At 41.7% G+C, this 16913-nt stretch overlaps 1 protein-coding gene across 13 annotated transcripts in view; it reads left to right on the forward strand.

The window, feature by feature from the left end:
• Nucleotides 1–16913, forward strand: part of Il1rl1 (interleukin 1 receptor-like 1) — a 65450-nt gene that overhangs the window by 20110 nt on the left and 28427 nt on the right. For 6 of the 13 annotated variants that reach the window (XM_087564808.1, XM_087564807.1, XM_087564805.1 and 3 more), the window contains one exon: nt 8341–8462. The exons of 4 other annotated variants lie outside the window; for them this stretch is intronic. The gene's annotated coding sequence lies outside the window, so the exon portion shown is untranslated. Of the gene's footprint in view, nt 1–8303; nt 8463–15207; nt 15263–16913 lie in introns of those variants that run through there. 3 more of the 13 variants (XM_087564802.1, XM_087564803.1, XM_087564800.1) reach the window with 2 other exon arrangements.

Genomic DNA, 16913 nt, shown 5'->3' on the forward strand with positions numbered 1-16913 from the left:
AAAGCGGGGGGAAAGGTGGAAAATGGAAACAATACATTCAGGGACCTATGACTCTGTAGTATTGTTATGAGTCAGTACTGAGAAGTCTCACATACATATAATCTTACATATATGTAGTCTCATATACATGCAGTCTCACATACATGCAGTCTTACACAGTGCAGTCTCATACCCATACAGTCTCACACTCACATGCATGAGTCTCACGCACATGCAGTCTCATACACATACAGTTTCACACACATGCAGTCTCACACAATGCAGTCTTATACAATGCAGTCTCACACTCATATACATGCAGTCTCGTGCACATGTAGTCCCAAACCCATATGGTCTCACACACAAGCAGTCTCACACACATGCATCACACATGTATGCAGTGGCAGGTGGCCTGCCTGACACCTGAGAAGAGAACAAGGCAGGTGATGAAGCTAAGAAACAGATAAAGAGGTGACTGAGGTGAAAAGGTCAGTGAAACCTGGATTTATTTTAGTCCCATAGAAGCAGATGCTGGCTGCTGCAGAGATGGGTAAGGTGTGGCTTAATGCTTGAACATGATGGAAGAAATGTGGGATACCTGTAGAGAGGGATTTGATCCAGAAACAAAGCAAAGGAGAGTCAGGCAGGGTGGCTGATTGATGGAGATAGCTAGGACAAAACAGTTAGGGCAAAGCCACTGAGGGGAAGGTAGGGTGGATGGGCGGGTCAGTACCCAGCTTCCTGCAGAGGTTCTAAGGATCCAGCTTGACACAGACATTCTGGGAGATTCTAAAATCAGTTGCTATAATGATCCCCAACCCAGGCTCTACATGCAGATAAGCTCTGGAGAGCCTGCTGGGACTCTAGGGAAACTACTTCGCCACGGAAAGACCCACAGTTCTTTCTGGTTTTCCCCTGCTCAGAAGAAGTGCCTTCTGAAGTGTAGGACACAGTCCCTGTGCTCGCTGACACCAGAAACCGAGATCTGTGATGTGCACCACTCCCAAGGTGCTGAACCCCATGTGTGCACCCATCCAAGGAGGATAGAGGGCTGTGCTTCCCAGTGGGTCACCATCGGCTGAGGCCCTGGGGTTTGTGAGGAGAGAAAGTTGTTTTAGCTCAGTGTTTTGTTCAAAGTCACATTCGAGCTGGGAAGTCTGAAGCCTTCGGTGGTTATTTGCTTTCAAAACTGATGCATTTCTCATTTCCTGGAAATGCTGGTGTGGGACAGGGTTGTGGGAAAGTTGTGGAAGGGAAGACTTTCAGGAAGCTTTTTCTCATATGATGACATAAAAGATCTCACTTGGCTTAGGAATCCTTTGCTGAGAAATACTGCTCCAAGAGTCCAGAAATTCCACCAATACTTCTGTTATCTAGAAAATGTACGTGCTGAGCAGAGCACATCTGTGCTAGAATGTGTTCTAGCATTCATGCTAGAACGTGAGTGTGTATGAACTCTGATAGTACCACAGCACCTTGTTCTGTCTACACAGGGATGCTCCTTGATGTTTATGTCAGGATGCTGAGGGGCCCTGTCCTGTTGAGAGAGGGAGGCACAGCTCGTGCTTGGTGAACCATTATCTGGAACAGGAAAAAGTTTGTTTTGATTAAAGCATACCTTCTACTCTTTATTTGTTAACATGCCAACATCATTCATTGATTTAGAATGTTTTTAAAACCTTTTCAGGTCAGTGAGTTAGTAGCCACAGCTATGGCCATAGGATTCTAATTTTATAAAGTGTTCTTTGCACAGGATACCAGTACATCTTTCTCCACAGTCTTGTAAGTACTTCCCTTGTATTGATATTGCAGATCCAGGGTCGGAAAGATTGCTTTGCTCTGCTAAGTAGCAGGGTCGGGGACTTAAACCCCAGTCATCTCCTTACAGGAGGAAATCTTAAGGGGCCTTTCTGGTTTCCTAGGATGTAGTTACTTTGTAATCTTTCTGGTTTCCTAGGTATTACTTACTTTGTAACTCTTCTTCAGATCCATCCTTCAGATCATCCGTCAGCTCTGAGGCATCCTCTCCTCCGAGGAGGTCAGAATCTCAAGCATTTTCATGCACCCAGCTAGATTTGTAGTGAATGTCTAAATTCATGCTGAGAGAGATTTTTTGTTATTTATTTTTCATTAATTAATTAATTAATAAGTAACATCCCGATCAGCGCTTTCTCTCCCCACCTCTCCTCCCACGTCCTTCCCCTACCCCTGCTCCTCCCTCCCTTTCAGGGAAAATATGACTGAGAGAAATGGCAGCTGTTTTTATTAACTTTGAAAAACTGAGGTAACAGGAAAACTGAAAAAAAAAGGGGGCAGAGCATTGCAACTGGAGGGGTGGGTGTGGAGATGGGATGATAACAGCCACCCAGGAGGGAAGGCCTGGAATGATATAATGGGAGAGGAGGCGAGAGAAGGCAGCAGACTGGCATGAGCTATGGATGGAAAACACACTGCAGATCCCAGCTGAAGTTTTCTAAGCCAATTGGTGACTTCTCAGAGGAAGTAGTCCTGTGGGGTGTTGCATGAGAAGTGCAAAATGATACCATCAGGGAGAGGTACTTCCTGCCTGGTAGAAGCTTCAAGCTTTTCTCTTGAAGGGTAAAGTATCAAAGCAGACCCTTGCTGCTGGATACGAATGTCTCCTCTGAAATGCAGTGTATGGCATCTCCCCAAGTCTGCAGGAAATGCCCCACAGGAGCAGAGATCTGGAGGAGCAAAAGGGTTTTGCTGAGTTAAGTCTAACTCTGTCTTCACAGTGTTGGGAAGTAGGGAGCAAACAAAGCCCCTGCTTATCCCTGATAGCCATAGCTCAGTCAGAGTTCAGTTCCTCTGAGGGCTGGAGAGATGACTCAGAGGTTAAGAGCACTGGGTTCTCTTCCAGAAGATCCTGGTTCGCTCTCTGGTATCCATATATTGGCTCACAACTGTCTGGAACTACAATTCCAAACGATTAGACAGACGTTATCTTCTGACCTCTGAGGGTTTCTGCATGCATGTGATGTACATACATACTTGGGTATATGTACACATAAATATGTAAGTAAATTCATTAATATTCTAAGTTCCTTTAAAGGCATGCCTAGAGGTAGAAAACATGTATTTATCTTAGTTTCAGTTTGTCAGTTAAATTTCTAAGCAGAAGATTAAAATAATATTAAGGCATTTTTAAGTCTAGCACATTTTAAAATCATAACACATGAATATACATTTATAAATTTATCACACCCAGTATCTATAACTATTTTAAACTCTACTTATTAATTTAATGTATCTGATTTTCCTTCTTAAGTACTTTGACTAAGACCCTCCCGGGCAACGAATCTTTACAAAGTTACTTTTTTCTTAAGAATTTCAATGTTATAAATAGGCTTAAAATTGTATATAAGCTTGGTAAGAATTTGATTTAAGATTATAAACCTAATTATACCTAAAAAAAGGGAAGACTTGAGGAGTTTGGGGATGGATTTTTTTTGACACAAAACAAGGAAGTTCAGGGATTGTGAGGTGGTTCACATGTTGCTTTCCTAGAAGAGGATCCAAGTTCCAGTTCCCATATAGTGGTTGATAGCTATCTGTAACTCTACTTTCAAGGGGAATCCTAGCTATGCCTTCTTTGGCCCCTGAAGGCTCCTTCCCATGGCATGCATAAACTCATACAGGTATACACACACAAGCAAAAATGAAATCAGTTTAAAAAGTAACAAGGTAATTCTACTGAAAACAACTTGACTACACACATAGCAATTCCCTGTTCTGTCTTTCAGCACATTTTTAAACTTAGTGAACAAACTCCTTTGATTTTGAAAAGCCCCAACTGCTACATAAGAATACTGACTACTGTCTTATAGGTGTTCACAGGTCTTCTGAACATCACATGACCTTAGGTCAAGATGCTAGCACACAGAACAAACAAAATGAACCTACAGACCCACCAATCCCTCCCCCCACACTATACCTCCTCATACCGCATGTCTTACTGTGTTAGAAGCCAAAGATGCTCATACATTGCCTTATAATGTTGCTGTGTAAATGTTCCACAAAGCCTAGTGCTCACAAAGGTGGCTTGTGTTGGTCCCAAGGCCTGTAACCTTATCTCTCAGAAAGCTGAAGAAAGTAGATCTTGAGTCTGAGGCCTGAAGTACATAGGAAAATCCATCTCCAAAAAGCAAAGCAGATCAAAGCAACTACAAACCCTCAAACTAGTTGGGAAGGAGAAGGAGACATTATGAAGACAAGAAAATGAGGTGCTTACAAACTATTCTCTTCAGTCTTAAGTCTCAGTCATTTCCTTTCCTTTACCACATATAGCTGGGGAGAAGGGTCTAGACATTCCCTGGACAAACTGTACTTCATAGAGTCAGTCTTTAACAGTGACCTCTGTGTACACATGATGTCTTGGGCATTAGTCATAGTCTAAAGCTGTTGGCTTAAACAAGATCTCAATCTAACTTTCTTTACTTGGGGAACAGTGCCTGGGGAGTTGAGTGCTAAACGTAGATGGAACTGGACCGTGAGGCCACTCAGACTTCTAGGTTCCTGCTGGCTCACCGATCCTCATTCTTTTGGACTGTGGCCCTTATTGTTGTGGTTGAAACAGGGGCAGTATGTTACACTGTTCTGGAGGTGAATATATTCAGTTCAAGATTTGATTTTTGTATAGTTTTGTGAGTTGGACAAAGATTTTGCTTGATGAATAAGAAATTACCCTATGCTCAGCCAGAGGTTCAATCTATGTGCAATCACTGTCTTGGAAACCAAGAAGGGAACTTTTCCTTGAAATAACCATACACATGTCTACCACTACTTCAGAAAGTTCTTCAGCTTTTGTGTATCTGTTACTTCTGAAATGAAAGGACCAAATGAGGAGCAATGAAAAGGACCAAAGACTTACTTTGGCTCATGGTCCTAAGGGTTCAATCTGTGAACATGTTGGCCCCATGTACTTGGGCAGAAGAAAATCATATAGCCAGAAGGATGGGGTAAAGACACTCTCCTACCTCACTGTAGGACACAGACAGACAGAAGGGGATCCAGGAATAGGCTTAGGGAAGGGATAGCCCCAGACATACCCCAAAGACCCTCTATGTGAGTCGTTACTATCTTCCTGAGGACAAAAGATAATATGAGTGGACAAAAGATAATTGTCAATGAGTCCTGGGCACTTTCAGTTTTACTCTTGTTGAGAAGGACCATCACAGACACCCAGATCTGAGCTCCATGAATCGAGGCCTATCTTAATAATCCAATCAAGTTGACAGTCAAGCTTACACAGCATGCTTCCCAACTTTTCTCATCTCTGGGCTGCATCTGAGCTTATTCAGAATTAATGTGTGTCTTTGGACCTGAGACTTCCTCAGGGGTCAGTGTCTATCCTGAGGAAAAAGTTGAGGATGAGCGTTTCCTAAGCGGATACTCCCTTTAGTGTCTGCCCTTTCCCTCCCTCAACTTTGACTTCTGCAAACATTGCACTAACTTATCTCACCCTCCTCACCAGTTACCAGGAAACTTATCTTATCTGGAGGCACATCAGCTGATTTTCAAAAAGAACAGTGTGATAGTTTCAATAGGCTGCTGCTTGACCTTGGCCTTTGGCATTACTTAACAAGAGGTGTGCTGGAAGCTGGGACTCTAGTGGTTGCTGCTAGGCTGATGGAGTGTCCATGAAGGAGGCTCAGAAATCCTCTCTGATTTCACCCAGAGAAGTATTTCATTTGATCAGAAGATGAACATGAAGTCCTCTGTGTGTGTGTATACATATATATGTATGTATATGTGTGTATGTATATATACATATACCTATATATACATATGTACACATAGATGTAGATGTAGAATAAACATATTTGCATGTAGAATTTTTATTTTTAATCACTTCATGATTTTGAACTGTTAGGATGGAATCTTTTACTAACACAAAGGTGATGAAAATAGCTGTATGTCCTATGTTTTATCAGTTCGGTAGACAAAAATATAGCAAGAGTCTAAAATGCAGTTTTACTACGAGGATTCAGAATATCTATATGTTTTGGACTGTTTGATTCTTTGGGATATTGTGATTTTTTCAACACTATATATTTTTATTAACTGACAAAAGTTTCTGCCCTCCATATACTTGCACATACATACATGTCCGCATATTCACACACATTAAAAAAAGACTGTCTGTCTGTCTGTCTGTCTCTGTCTCTCTGTCTCTCTGTCTCTCTGTCTCTCTGTCTCTCTGTCTCTCTCTCTCTCTCTCTCTCTCTCTCTCTCACCTCTCTCTCTCTCTGGCCTCTCTCTGGCGTCGGGATAGTTGATCTAGAGTCACGTTTTAAGGATGTGCTGTTTTGTGAGGATGTATCCTTGACCGTTGGTTGTTTGGGATGCTGGGAACCCAGAGCTGGGTCTCACCCACGCAGCAGGCAGGCTGCTGCTGATCATCTCCCCAGACACTGCACTTGAGGTGTTAGCTGTGGGCTTCTTCTGTGCTCTAGACTCTGCCTTGACACAGTAACCGTGATCTGTTTTCCCACAGTTGGGATTAGAAGTGGCCATCATCACCACTCTGCAGAACCAATATAAACATGTGTGCTACTGCGAATTCTGACAAATTGGCAGAGTGAACACATTTTTGGGAGTCTATGTTCATAAAATGAACATTGCATTTTTGGAAACAGTAAATCCAGAGGAGTGAAATGAAACGGGAGAGCTGCCTACCAGCTTATCCTCGTAGATGGACATTGCTGGGAACTTGTGATTCTCGGCTCTTAGATGTTTTCTACCACCACACTCCACACATTCACATGTACATATGTGTGCATGTGCTGTACGCATGCATTTTCTGACATGAATATGTATTGTACACACTAAGTCCACGGCACAAGCTGCCTTTTAAAAGACTTGCAGAATCTGCAGTTTTATTTGATATAACTGACGTGATAAGTTGTACCCTCTTAAGCTGTACAGCCTGGCAAGTCTCGGCACAGTTATATATGACACAGCAATTACCACAATGACGTTGGTGAGCCCGCACAGCAAGCTGAACGTTTGTTTCCACTTACCTGTGTGACATCCTTCCCCCTTGCTTCTGCCCCCTGCTCCCCAGAGCATCTGTGCTTGTCACTGTAAGTCAGCAAGGATTTCCCAGAGCTCCTATAAGAAGGGAGCATACCAGCATACTGTCCTTCCCCATAGTTCGTTGGAAACTCACCCATCGTGTTGCCTTTCTCAGCCTACTACTCCGTTCTCTTCAGTGATTGTGGAGTTCCCTTCTGACTATCTGTAGGAACTTACAGCACTAATGATTTTCCCCTGACTTGGTGGCTCGCCTGTGTCTTCTTCCTTTCTTCTTTTCAATGGCACAGCTAGAGGGAGATTCCTCCACTTTTGTGATTTCAACAAACCCAGTTTTGGGCGTCCTTGACTTCTCTTGATTGTTTTTCTGTTCCATTTTCTCTGCACTGATGTTGTTTCCTTTCTCCTGACTCCCCTCTGCCCCCCCACAATTTCTTCATTAACAATTTTTCTTACTTTATTAGGTGGTGGTCAAGACTCTTCCTTTGCACCACTGTTCTCTTCTTGTTCAGGCAGTCAGCGCCAGCGAGTCCCTCTTCATTGCATCTTGTCATTGAACTTATTTTATTATTTTATTGATTTTATTCATATTGATTTGACTGTTGTGGCATGGCAGTCTTTGCAATTATTAGATGGAGAATTCCATGTCTACTTTGTCCAATCAAATGTCAGCTTTGTGATCTTGTGGGGACAGTGTTTCGAACTCTTCTGTATCCTAGGATATAGAAGATTTCTACCTAGTCTAACCGTTGTTGAGAGAAGAGAGTTAAAGTTCCTGGCTGTGATTCAAGATTTCTGTATTTGCCATTGAATTTTCAAGTTCCCTCCTCCTGTTTCAAAGTTCTTGAGATTAGGAACAAAACTGTATGTTTATTAGCGTATTAGGTAGATTGACTCTTTTATCATTGTTCAGTGGCGCTCTCTTTATTCTAGGATATGTGTGTGTATAACATATATGTACATATAATATATATCTTTAACATACATACATTAAATATATAATACATTATATATTTAATATGATACTAAAATATATCCAACTGTATTATATATTTAATGAATGTGTTAATGTGTGATATTATATATGAATATATATATATATATATAAAACATCTACTTTGACAAAAATGAATATAGGTATGGAGCCTCCAGATATGGGGGCTCCAGCTTGCAATTTAGCACTGGAAAGGATGTGGCAGTTAGAAGGTGATACATAGTACAATATTTCCTCCCAGTGTGAAATGAATTTCTTTCTGTCAAATGTACAGAATGAACACATAGAAAGAACCTGCTTTATCTTATCAGAATGGGCCAGATATTCTTTGAAGAGTGATGGACTGATCTCTAAGAGCGGAAGCTTCCTCTGATAATGGAAACCTCAGCACTGCCAGCTTCCTGATGTCACAGATGTCACAAGGCCCACGGGTGTGAGTAGAGGTTGAGCTTTTGACCTTGTGTAAGGGTAATAAAGTTAAAAAAAACAAAAAGAAAGAAGGAAGGGTTGAGTTATTCTATCTGGTCAGGTACTCTTGGCTTCTATGTCCTTGGAGATCCACAAGAAACCAGCTATAGATTTACATGGTTAACAAGAATTACTTGTCTACAACATCTTATGACATTTAATTAAACATTTAATATCTAACATGATTTCCAGGAGTCTGGAATTAGAGAGAATTAGGTGGTGTTTCTGTCTTAGGGTCCATCTCTGAAGACTTGACTGAACCTGGAGAATTTACACTCATTGAGTGTCAGAGGCTCTTGTACCTGTCTGCCTAAGCACTCCATTGAGCTGCTCTGAGGGCGAGCAGTTCCTGAGAAGACTAGATGATACCATGTGATTGTCAGAGCCCAGCTCTGAGGAGGCCAGGCATTCCAGTTTTTATTGCTCTCATTGACCTGCCTTGGTACAGTGTGGGGCGGAGACCAGAAGGAATAAACAGGAAACTTCGACTGGAAGTATCTCAGAGGCTCGCCTTTTCTGGAGAGCTTCTCAGAGGCTCGCCTTTTCTGGAGAGCTTCTCAGAGGCTCGCCTTTTCTGGAGAGCTTCTCAGAGGCTCGCCTTTTCTGGAGAGCTTCTCAGAGGCTCGCCTTTTCTGGAGAGCTTCTCAGAGGCTCGCCTTTTCTGGAGAGCTTCTCAGAGGCTCGCCTTTTCTGGAGAGCTTCTCAGAGGCTCGCCTTTTCTGGAGAGCTTGTGATTAGCTTCCCGAGTGCTCATTCTTTTGCATGATCTATCCAAGAATAGGCAGAGATGAGAATCTTGTTAAAACATGGAAAGATTTTTGAAAGTTTTCATAGAAACCACTAAATCTAAGGAGGGCTGCATGTTCTCCTTTCCTCTCCCTCCCCTTCCTTCCCCTTCTGTCCATGCTCCTCCTCTCCCTTCACCTTTCTGTCTTCTCCTCTCCCCTCCTCTTTTTCTCCCTCCCACCTCTTTCTCTTGCCCTGAGATAGAGAATGTAAAAATATAAAATTTCAGATGAAGATTATTTTTTACCAAGCAAACATGGTTCCTATCTTCAAAACCCATATGAACTTTGGAGTGGTTGGGGAGACAGTAAGAGTAAAGGGTAGAGACCTAGCCTTCTCGCCTGATTGCTGTTAACTCTCTAAAGTCTTCCCCTCTGCAGACCAGGCCAGCAAACTAGAATTCACGAAGAGCAACTGCTTAGGCTAATTTGATTTCTGTCCATGAGGAGACTTCCTTTTCAATATGAAACTGTAAGCGTTCCAAATGAATTTACTACTCTGTATGCACAAAGCAAAACTCAGGTTTCATTTCCTATCGAATGTTCTAGGAAAGTGTTGGAGACCAGTTCTGATGATCTCAGGAGGTGATGTGGGGGTTAGAGACAAAGTAAAGCAGGCACCCACTCATACACACTCAGTGGACGAAACATGATAAAGAGAAAACTACAGCTTCACATACACACACACACACCACACATACACACATACACACACACACACACACACACACACACACATTTGGTAGATGGAGCAAAGCTTCAACAAGCAGGCTCCAACAACTTTTTCCCCCTTAGCCTCTTATTTTTTTTGCAGCTATATTATTTATTTGATATATAAGCAAAAATAATGACTAAAATATAAAATGATAGGAAATAAAAATAAATAAAAGCAATAAAATGATACTAGTTTGAAAGAGACCATAGGAGAAGAATCATGGAAGATTCTGGAGGGAGGGGAAGAGGGGAAGATACAAAAATATTTTCCTTAAGTAAATACAAAATATTTAAATTATAGAAATAAGTAATTATTTCTTTGGTGTTAAAATGGTACAAATAAATAGCTGTTTTCTCTATTTAAATATTCAACTAGAATTGAATGATATAAATTTAAATATTTGAATTATTTTAATTATATTTTACTTGCTATCATAAAACACTATGACCAAGGTAGATGATAAGTATCTTGGCAGCATACATTTCACAGGTTGAGCACACAACCAACCAACACACCACACAACAAACATAACCTTTTTTAAATACAACCTAAACAAAATTCTCTAGGTAAGGAAAAGATTTCCCCATAGCCACAAATGACATGTTCTCTAAAAATAGTCATTATGGAAACATCCTTTGAAACCAGATTAAAATCATCACAGAAAATGAAATTACAACAGAATTATTGATTTTGTGTTCTAGTTTTGAAGCTCATTCCTAACTAAACATTTCCCGTCTACCTTTGTCTCCACAAGCTCATCATAACCCCAAAGTGAACACTCTTTTGTCACTGAGTAATGAAGTTGAAGTAAGCCAGTCTGTAGTAGCAAGGTTTTCCCTATGTTTATCTGATGACCATTTGTATTTCCCAAGAAACAGATCATCTCTCTTACCTATCATTTTTGAAATCTTGTTTAGCTAAACTGGCTAGTCATCTGTTCTTTATTTTTTTATTTTTTAATTTTATTTTTCTTGGATATTTTATGTATCTACATTTCAAATGTTATCCCTCCCCCCTCCCCCTGCTTCTATGAGGACGCTCCCACTCCCACCCACCTACTCCTACCTCAATACCCTGGCATTCCACTACATTGGGGAAGCGAGCCTTCATAGGGCCAAATACTCAGAATTATTTACTCTTTGTTTATAACTGTCTTTTCATGGTGCACACTGAACCCTGGGGCCACATCCCTAGATCACAAGATCCACAAACTCAGACCCAACCTAGAACGAAATTTTTTTTTTTGATCACTAACTTGTTCCTAGCCTATTTTCCATTTCCAAGTACAACTACACACATATAATGCATGAAAGCCCCCCATGTATTCCCTTTCTAAGCTCTGCAGCCCTCACTCTTCTACAAGGAAGGTCCACATTCCACTCCTAATTCTAACTTTATTGTCTCTTTTGAGCAAAACAACCTAAACCATCTCCTTAAACTTTCTTTTCCTTTTTTTAAAAAAATGTATTTATTTATTTTATGTGTATGAATACACTGTAGCTGTTTTCAGACACACCAAAAGAGGGCATCGGATTTCATTGCAGATGGTTGTGAGCCACCATGTGGTTGCTGGGAATCGAACTCAGGGCCTCTGGGAGAGCAGTCAGTGCTCTTAACCACTGAGCCATCTCTCCAGACCTCCTTAAACTTTCTATCTTTTACCCTAACTTCCTAAAACTGTTCAAACCAAGTCAGTAATTCTGAAAATCTTTAGTTAATATAAACTATTATTTTTATGAAAGTTCATCCTCATGTTGATCTACAGGAAAATTGCCCAATAGAGTGGGCTATATCTCCCAAGAAAAGATCATACCGGACTATAGGCAATGAGAGTCTCTCCACGCCTAATCAGGCCATGCTAGATATGTGAGGAATATAGCAATGACAAAGTGAGAACACACAGCAGCAGCAAGAGGCAATCCAGTGACGAAGCCTCCAAGGCTGTGTCTCTCCAAGTACATTCATCATAGCTGTGCAAAATGGTGAACCGTCTCCAGGGAGCTCACTTCCCCCCGAAGCTCCTCCTCCATGGCATTCACCAGCAGAAGGTATCATTAATTGGTGATTTGTTGCAGATGTTATTCTCCTTGGCTTTCTTGTCCAGAAAAGCCTTGAACTTTTATTAGCCACCCCCCACGCATACACACACACCCCCCAGCTTATCTTTGGCTTTAGGACATTAAGTCTTGAGACTCTTTTTCCCTCTCTGTTGTTTTGTGGGGCTGTATCTGTGACTGCTTGTTTTTTTGTTGCTGGGATGGTCTGTCTGTCTGTCTGTCTGTCTGTCTGTCTGTCTGTCTCTTTCTGTCTCTCTCTCTGTCTCTTCTCTCTCTGTCTCTTCTCTCTCTTCTCTCTCTGTCTCTCTCTGTCTCTCTCTCTGTCTCTGTCTCTGTCTCTCTCTCTCTCTCTCTCTGTGTGTGTGTGTGTGTGTGTGTGTGTATGTGTAGAATACTTGTGGAGGTCTGAGGACAGCTTACAAGGAGCTCCTCCCTCTTTTCTTCTCTCATGTTGGTTCCGGGGATATAACTCTGGTTGTCAGGCTTGGGGACAAGTGCTTTCACCCATGAACCATCTCACCATCCTCAGAAATACCTTTGATTGCATCTGGTTTCTTTAGGGAGTCCTAGGTTTAAGAGGTACAGTTCTTTTTACTAGGTGGAAAATGAGGTTGCATTAGACTGAATGCAGGACATCTAAGACCTCAGGTTTGAGGAGACTGTCCAAGGTAGTTGTACTGGACTCTCATTTGAGGTGGATGTGCACTCTGAGGTGCACACTTTTCAAAGCCTCCATAATTAGACACATACCAAACCCATACAGGAACACTTAGGCATTTCACCCATTTATTCAGTAAGATCTTTTTATTTCTAGCTCTGGAGGACCAAAACATTGGTCTCTCTAGGTTTTGGTGGTAGCATTGAGATCACCACTATTCATTTAGATAGAACCAAAGACGTAAGTGGGAAGGATTGATGCAGACTGTTCTCAAGATAAATAGTCGTGACAGATGTGGGCCACATTTTTAAACACTGTTACTGTCACACTCATGACAGTAAATGATATCAAGAGATCTAGCCTTAGGGTAGAACCATAGGCCAATCACATCAGCAGATGGGGAAATGATCCTCTCACAAGGAAAGACAATCACATTAGCTTGTTCTCTGTTGAAATAAACACCGTGGTCAAAAGGAACTTGAGGGAAGAAAGGGCTTGTTTCATCTGATACTTCCCTGTCAAGTTCATAATTGAGGGAAACCAGGACAGGAACTCAGTTTTAAACCTGGATGCAAGAATTGAAGCAGAGACCATAGAGAAACGCTGCTTACTGACTTGCTTTCCATATTTGTTCTAGCTGCTGCCTTATACAACCAAGGACCACCTGCCTAGGGGTGCCACTACCCACAGTGGCTATTATTTCTGCATTAGTTATCAAATGAGAAGATTTTCCAGTGGCTTGTCCACAGGCCAATATGATGGAGACATTTCTCATTTGAGGTTTCCTCTTCCCAGAAGATTCTAGACTGTATCAAATTGACAGAGCAAAGCAAGACAAATACAAACATATAATCTTGGAACAATCCATTCTAGTCCTCAGAAGGATTTTGATTGTTGCAAATATCTTAGTTTGGACTCTAAATCTTCAGGCTTATGAAATGTTATGTCCCCTCCCCCTGCTCTACAACGTTGTATCCTGTGAGGCCAAGAACGTGCCTTATGCTCAAGCATCTTTGAGTGTCTAGCTTAATCTTGGGCATGTCAGTCAGTGTGTGGTGTGTGATTGATTGCTTGTGTCTGGCATAATGTTGGGCATGTCAATCAGTAGGTGGTGTGTGATTAACTGCCTGTGTGTGTTTTCTCCATTCTCCTGCAGTGGAGAATAAAGGGTAAGTGAGTCCACCTAAAGCCACACTCTGTGTGGAAACTGCACAGTAAGTTTTCTTTTGCCATTGCTTGCCAGCATTTTAGCTTTTATTCATGATGCCAGTAACTGCAGAGAGGATTTGGCTGAAATGTGAGTAATTGGTCTCTTGACACAAGGACAAAAAGACAAAAAACAAACAAACAAACAAACAACAACAACAACAAAACAACAACAAACAAAACCAAAATAACACAACCAAAACAAAACAATGAAGAGTAAGATCAAAACCCAGGCTCTATCTCAGACTCTTGTTACTGACTTGACCAGATGTGACATCTGTTGGGCTTTTAAGAGCTCTGCCTGGTCAAATAAATCCTAAAGGTGTTTATTTCATTTTGTTCTTTTAAAATGTAGTGTTACCAATTGGAATGTGCACGTATGAGGCAGAAAACCTTTACTATAGGTCATCTTTATATAGGCTATTTATTTAATATCAACTATACTTTTGCACAAGAGATTATTTTGAGATATCAAAACAAAAATTTGCCCAAATTACACAAGAGACAAACCAGATGGCCCCTTAAGCATCCATTCTTTCTCTGCATGGAAGGCTTTGGTGAATTGCACATCCCATTGGCTCAGGAACTACTAACGTGAAGAAAAACAATTATATAGATAACTAAAAGCCTGCATATTTAGAATTCTAGAACACTTAACATGAACTTATAAAATCCTTCTTACAAGGACTTGAGAAGCCATTTGGAGACATGTGGGAAGAACTCAGCTATGGGGGCTTTGGATTCTGTTTTTGCTTGTACCAACGAGTGGCTTGAGTAAGATAACTATCCTCTGAGTATCCTGTCAATTGGAGGCTACAAGGGATAATGGGAGCCTAGTCAGTGCACAAAAGGCTGGTTGCACACACTTAAGTACATGGCATGTGCTGGAGTCTTCAGAACCTTGACACAGAAGTTTCAAGAGTAACACTGGCTGCAGAACTGTGTTGTGTTGAGCACAGCTGTGGGGAATTCAGTCTGTCTACCAGCTCTCTGAGGACAGCAAGAGACCTACCACCCAGCAGGAATTGTGCTGGTTTTTGTATTGATGATACTTGAAGGTCCATGGAGATAAGGTTAAAACTGGAAGTGCATTGTGTCGAATCTCTAAAACACATAGTAGAGCCAGTGAAGATGGTTAACAGCTACTGCTGAGTTACTGGGGCCAGTTTCTGTCTATCAACAACTGGGTTCCTGTATCGTAACTGATAAGGAAACGGGGAGGTGTTTAGAGATAGGGTGGCAACCGTATTTGCATAGAGCTATTAGAGAAGTTACCTTTTAGAGTTGACAAATTCTGGTGGTGGGAAGCTGAGGAAGGAGGACGGTTAGGACCTCTGGCTAATGGTGAGTACCTTTGAGGGTTTATTCATTCATTTTTAATTTGTTTAATCAAAGATGGCTTCTTCTCAAAGGGAAAAGCCTTTTCCAATACACACTTAGGTTAAAGATAATAATCACTATAACCTTTGCTTGTGAGAAAAAATAATGATATTAATGGGAATAAAAGTAAAACGAAAACCAAACCGCAGAGCAATAAGGTTGAGCTCTTGAACTCTAGCATATGAGATAGGATTTTGGTCTACAGTGTTGAGAAGGACTGGAGTGAGGGTGTAGAAGGATGTGAAACTTTGAGGCATGCCTTTAGAGGGCTCGTGGATTCCCGAACCATCCCTGGGAACCAGATAATTCTGGAAATGACCAGGTGAAGTGTTCTGGCTGAAAGTGTTGAGTAAGAGGCTGTGGGGTGGGGGTGGGGGATGTGAGGAGGACAGTGAGGGATAGTGGGTGGGTGGGGGGATAATCAGGAGCAGTCCATGTAGGAGTCGGGAATTACTGAGATGGCCCCTGTTCTGGATCTGGTGCCTTCTTTGACATTCAGGTTGACAGCCCACATCTTGTTCCTCTGAAGATGTCCAGAATGTGTGTGCAGCAAGATTAACCCAGAACTGGGCCTACAATGTTCCCACTGAACATCTGTCTTTCATTGTCATTTCTTTCAGACATTAAAAAGGAAAGAAAGAAAAAAACAAACAGGAAGTGCACTTCTCTATTTGCCAGACTTTAGACACACCACTGCCCCAGTCTCCTTACGAACATCTAGATCTCACCTGGACCATTCTCTACGGAGAGTAACTGAGACAGAAAATTCAGATTTATGCAATCCTGCACCCAACCCATGTCCTTTTTCTTGTCCACTGGGGGTAGGGGGAATTGAACCTAGGACCTTTGCATGCTGGTCAGGTGCTCTATCATTGAGCCACATCCCCAACCTATTGTTTAACTCCTGTTCTTGTATTCATTTGCTTGGGCTCTAGGCAGCTTGGTTCTGTAGAAAGCCAGCCAGCATGTTGACAATAACACCAAACTCAATGATTACTCTCTAAAGATGAATTGGGTGTAGATTTCTTAGTGTTGTGGTAAGGGAGAAAAAGCAATGCTGTCAGAGTTCATCACTGCTACGTTTCCCTATCCTGCTCTGAGCATGTTCTTCTATCTGTCCAGCTGTCTGGGTACTGGAGGTGCAAATTTGAAAGGGACAGATCTTCCAGAGTGGCTTGGGGTTCTCCCTATTTTGAATAAAGTTTTTAAGGGGGGAAGAGTTTGGTCCTAAGGCATTTTTCTACCTAGTGTCTACATATTTGTGGAACCATGGAGCAACTGAATCTACCAGATGAGTGATGGGCTGGAAGGGCATGTCCCTGGTTTTAAGAGCCATAATGATAGAAAAAAAGATTAACCACACATTACTAGTATAAGCTAGTATGTGTATGGGTTCTGCTCCTTACAAACATTTGCATGATTACCTGTTGTATTTTCATTCATTGGTTGGTTTATTTGTTCATTCCTTCTGTCTTCCTCCCTCCCTCCTTCCTTCCTCTCTATCTTCTAGCCAGATCTTTCTGTTCTTTTCCTTTTGATACAGAATCTTGCCATGTAACCCCAGCTGGCCTCGGACAGGTGAACCTCCTGCCTTAGCCTCTCAAGTACTAACACT

Source organism: Rattus norvegicus, chromosome 9 (genome assembly GCF_021556685.1).
Source record: "Rattus norvegicus strain SHRSP/BbbUtx chromosome 9, alternate assembly SHRSP_T2T, whole genome shotgun sequence".
Classification (NCBI taxonomy): domain Eukaryota; kingdom Metazoa; phylum Chordata; class Mammalia; order Rodentia; family Muridae; genus Rattus; species Rattus norvegicus.